Here is a 5,720-nt window from a genome sequence, read left to right as displayed (position 1 = left end):
GCCCTGGTCAGGGCTAGTGCAGGAGGCAACTGATTGATGTGATTTTCTCACATCAATATTTCTCTGTCTTTCCCTCTCTCTTCTGAGTAGAGGGGAAAAAATCAATGGATTTTGATCCACTCTCCCTAAAAATCAATGGAAAAATATCTACTGGTGAGGATTAAAATCAATCGATCAATAAATAAAATAAAAAGTGTAAAAAAATAAAAAAAGGAAACCCATTCCTAATAGCATAAAAAATACAAAATGTTGGGGAGCAATCTCAGATGAATATTTGATCAAATTAGTATACAATTTATTTAGAAGAATAAACCATTAAGGATAACAAAAGAATAAATGCTAAAGGTAAGTATCATGAAGGATAATTAGCCCTGCCTGATATCAGAATGTCTCATACTTGAATAATTAAAACGTGTTATTAATGCAAAATAGATAAATTAACAAGATAAATAACCTTGAAACAGACCCTGATATGCTAATATATGAAAAATATAACTGCACAAATGAATTTATGAGGAATAATTATTCAGCAAAGAGTGTTAAGACAACTGGTGGTTATGTAAAGAGAAAGCAGCATGCCAACAAAATTAAGAGTTGATCAAGAATCTGGAAAAGGTATTTGCTGCAAGTATGATAAAAGCTAATTTCTCTACTCCTTAAAGGCTCATTCAAATAAATAAGTACAAATAAGCAAAGATTGCAAAATAGTATAAATGCCCTGTTATTTCCACCTCAAAGGTTGGAATACAAATTGGTAAAACCCTTTGAAATGTAATTAAGAATACAGAATTTCTTGATAAGAATATGAAAAATATTCACACGTTTTGACTCAGTAATTCTTTCTTTGGTAAACTATCTTGACAAAATAATTTGAGCAAATTAAAAGTACTATGGCCCTAGCTGGTTTGGTTCAGTGGATAGAGCAGTGGTTCTCAACCTTCCTAATGCCGCTACCCTTTAATACAGTTCCTCATGTCGTGGTGACCCCCAATTTCATTGTTACAAATTAAACATACTTAAAGCATAGTGATTAATCACAGAAACAATAGGTAATTATATATGTGTTTTCCGATGGTCTTAGGCGACCCCTGTGAAAGGGTCATTTGACCCCCAAGGGGGTTGCGACCCACAGGTTGAGAACCGCTGGGAGAGAGTGTCAGCTTGCAGACTGAAGGGTCCAAGGTTTGATTCCAGTCAAGAGCACATGCCCAGGTTGTGGGCTCGATCCCCAATGGGGGGCTTGCAGGAGGCAGCCAATCAATGATTCTCTCTCATCACTGATGTTTCTCTCTCTCTCTCCCTTCCTCTCTGAAATCAATAAAAATATATATTTTTAAAAAAATTACTATGAACAAATCTACTCATTACAGAATTTTTTGTGTTAACCATGCTGCCTGTCATCCTTTATCTCCTGTCCATGTTTTTGTTTTATTATGGCACTTATCATCATCTGGCATTTGTTTATTGCATCTTCCTCCACTAGAATGTAAGCCCCATGATAATTTTCCTACTTTCTTCAGTTCTGTATTCCCAGGCCCCAGAACCCTGCCCAGCCCATGATAGAAAGCTGATAAATATTTGTAGAATGAATGAACAACTCTAAACATCCAACAATAAGAAATGGTTTAGACAATTATTTATCTACTAGAGGCCTGATGCATGAAATTCATGCATGGGCAGGCTGGAGGGGGTCCCTCAGCCTGGCCTGCACCCTCTCACAAACTGGGACATCCCTCTCGCAATCCGGGACTGCTGGCTACTAACCACTTGCCTGCCTTCCTGCCTGATTGCCCCTAACCGCCTCTGCCTCAGCCTCCGCCACCACGGCTTCATCCAGAAGGACATCCTGAAGGTCGTTCAGCTGTCTGGTCTAATTAGTATACAGTATTATGCTTTTATTATTATTATATATTCAATATAATATTGCAAAGCTATTACATATATTTTTAAGAATAACAATTTATAACATGGGGAAATATTTATGATGAAATAATAAGTTTAAGAAAGCAGAATATATTTTACTTATATGATTACAAATTTTCTTATACTAATTTCTTACAAAGTTAGAAACTAGTGTGAGAAACTACATATAGAAAAGATTACAAAGTTTCTTTTTCTATATATTATGATTATAAATATTAAAAAAAGAAACTTTGTGGAGAGAAATAAAAATTGAAGGAGATACAGTTAAATGTTAAAAATGGTGTGGGGAGAGAGAATACCAGTGAATTTCCTCTTGTATTTTCTCTTGGGCATTCCACAACATGTATTTCTTTAATACTGGAAAATTTGATAAGTGCAACATCAAAAGAGATAATTTTTAAAATAACTAATGATTTCAGTTCAATGATGTCAAATTAAAATAACGACAAATAGGAAAAAGAGAGAAGAAACTGCAAAGTCCTAAAATAGGGAATTATAAATTAATGTTTTGGTTTATTTTAATATAATTAGGTAAGTGTGGGCTTAATAATATGAAAATCTATAAAGCTGGTTATCCTCTGAATCACTGCTTTTGTTTTCCAATTACTTCACCACCCTTAATTTCCTCTTATATAGAAATTTTGAAGCCTTCAAATGCTCTAAAAATACTGATTCCTGGGACCTATCCCTAAGAGTTTCTTATTGAAAAAGATTGGGGTGAGGCCTAGGAATCTCTGTGTTTTAAACATAGTCCCTGGGTGATTCTATGTTTGGGAATTCCTGGGCTAAATGGTAGGGAAACTTTCTGCTTTGAACTTCTGGGGTGGAGGAACCTGTCATATCTGCCCTTGGGTCACTACTATTCCTCCACTGTTGTCCCAGCTGTTATAGTTCTTGGCTGTTGACCTGAGGGTGTGTGTGCAAAATCTAGAACCTTTATGCCCAGAGCTAACAGACTGGCCCTCCTCTGGCCCTTGGGCCTTCACCTACTGACCTAAGTGCCAAAGGCTGTGTCAGGTTGGTCCTCACAGTCCACAGTCCTCAACATGATACATTGGTTTAGTGTTACCACTGATTCAGAACCCCTCATCCTAGTGGTCATTGTCCTGTAGGCTCATTTAAAAATGTTCTGTGCTTCCTCCCCATTGTTGCAAGCTCAGTGTTGAATCTCCTTCCCAACAATTTCCTCTGTTCTCATGGAAGTCCCGTTGGGTTGTAACCAAACACCTCCATTTCTCCAGTCTCTGCACAAGGACTCCCTGTATCTCCTGCTTTATTTGAAATCTGACTCTCTCCTGAGGCCACTTTTCCTGCAGACCTCATTTGTTTAGATCTCAAGTAACCATTATGTGGTGTTAATATTCACCTGCCATTTCTTACCATTGCTCTTACATTTTAAAGAAAAAAAAATCCCAAGCAAAACAAGAATTATCTTTTTGAGAATCATGGCATCCACCTTAGTGTCTATTTTTTGTCACCTAATGACCAACTTCTGAGTCACTTCTCAGATATCTTAAGAGTAAAGTGGGTTATTTTCTCTCCACTTGAACCACTCCGTATCTGCCATCCTGGGTGACTTCATTGGCCTTGTGGATGATCCATCTCTTAGCTGCACTGCTTCTGCTGTCCTCCCTTCCCCTCCTCACTAACGTCAACATCTGGGAGGAGATTGTATGGTAACATTTAGGGCAGAAAAAGGCCAATAGAGAATAGCATTCCCATTGATTCCTTCTGCATCAGACCCCGAAGAGAGGCAACTCTCTATTTAGCTTCCCAGTTAATGGTGAGGTTGGAAGTGGCTTCTGCTTAGGAGTTCCTCAGCTCAGGACCGCCCAGCACAGCTAAAGAGAAAGAAACCAAATCACAGGTAGCTCTTCTATAGGACATAAACTAAAAGAGGTTTTTATGTTGTCTAATTCAGCTCCATAGTGTTGGAGAGTAGATTGTATGTATGAGTCTGGAAGGAGTTGTAATGTGGAATGAGAAGCCTGGCTGTTCTCTGGTAATCTCTTTTTTTGGCCATTTTAAATCCTTTATGGAAAGCAGTCGTGTGTGTGTGTGTGTGTGTGTGTGTGTGTGTGTGTGTGTGTGTGTGTGATATGCAAGCTTAATGGCAGACAACTGGATAGAGCTGAGTCCAGAGCAATGAGAAGGAAACTCCCAACATTTCCAGAACATACAAGTAATGCACCAAACACTATTGCCTAAAAGCTTCTTGGATTCCTTCACTCTTCTGAAACAGTATACTTATAGTCTCAAATACACAATCTTCTATTTTTATGCTCCTACTTCCTTACTTATACCTAGTATATTTACTCTTTGATCTTCCTGAATGCTCCAATTCCTTGACATTCTCATTTTATCCTACTCATTCTGCCCATTCTGGATTTATTTCCTACCTTATCCAAATTAAAACACATGATTTACCACTTCAATAATTCACTTATCAGCATCCAATTCTTCACCCACTCCTATAGTCTGGTCAGTTCAACCACCCACCATCTCTCCTTTTACCATGCATTACCTCATAAGTACTAGATGGAAAATAATCACAAATGTATCATTTCTAATTTCAGTTGGGCCCACACTTAATTCCCTCTCTTAATCCTTCCTGTGAATTATATTTACTACTCTTCTTAAACACCCTACCACACCCCTTCTCTTCTTGCAGCAATAACCTTGCCACTACTTCATGGAGAATATTTAAGACTTTGAAAGATGAATTTTGTATTCTCCTACCTTCAAACTTATTGTGCATACCAATCTTTGCCTTCTTCTTTTCTGGCTCTTCCCATCCAAGTAAATACCTTGACCTATATCTAAATAACTTTGCGTAATTAAAAAATATCTTTATATAAATACCAAATATTTAGGCCGTAGACAAATGTTTATAAGCACCAGATACCAGGCTAGGCAGTTGGGATATAGTGACCAATGGAACCCAGCTACAATAAATGCCTATGGAATTGTTTGATTGATACTTCTTTTCCATGAATTGCACATTCCTTTTTTATTTTCTTGGTTACAGGGGGACCTGTAATGGTATGAAAGGTATGGAATGAGCACCTAAACCAAGATTGACAATTAATCTTTTCACTGGGAAATTTGAAATTTGGGCTGACAGTCAGAATCAGACTGTAACAAGGTAACTTGAAAGCTGTTAGTAGTGGCCATTTTCTGCAGCTAAGGCAGATTCAGAAAGATGTGCAAACAAGAGACTCTCCAAAAGAGGACTTTCAGGATTCTTTAAGATGCTCCAGTCTCTAGTTATATTCCCATGGTCTGGCTGCATCTCGGTCTTGAGGTACCAGTGTCCTTCCTATAAAAGTATTTTCTGCTTAAGATAGTATTTTATATTGGATTTCTGTGAAAAAGCAAGATCCTGTCATTCTTTTGGAAAGCTGGACTGCCCTGTTTTGTGATTGCTGTCGGTTGGGACCCAGCCATGTGTCCTTTGAGGATAGAGGACTGGATAGCAAATGTCAGGATGTTGTTTCTTATTTCCAGCCTTCATTAAGGTGTTACAAGAATGGAACATGCTCAAATACAGCTCAAAGCTGCCTAGAAACTACAGGGCCAGGGCGGAACTCTGTTCTATAAGGTCCTTTTTGCCTATTGCCAGTTACCTGAGACTACTGAGGTCAGATAATCATGGGCCTTGCTGAATCACAGCTGCCAAATTATCTATCACAGTATTTCTAAAGCTATCAATTACCTTCTCTCTCTCTGGAATCTTCAATATTTCCCTTCCTATTGGCTCCTTATATCAGTCCTCAAGTCCAATCCCCTCTTAGCAA

Source organism: Myotis davidii, unplaced genomic scaffold (genome assembly GCF_000327345.1).
Source record: "Myotis davidii unplaced genomic scaffold, ASM32734v1 scaffold955, whole genome shotgun sequence".
Classification (NCBI taxonomy): Eukaryota; Metazoa; Chordata; class Mammalia; order Chiroptera; family Vespertilionidae; genus Myotis; species Myotis davidii.
The sequence above is the reverse complement of the archived record's forward strand: the minus strand, read 5'-3'. Positions refer to the sequence as shown.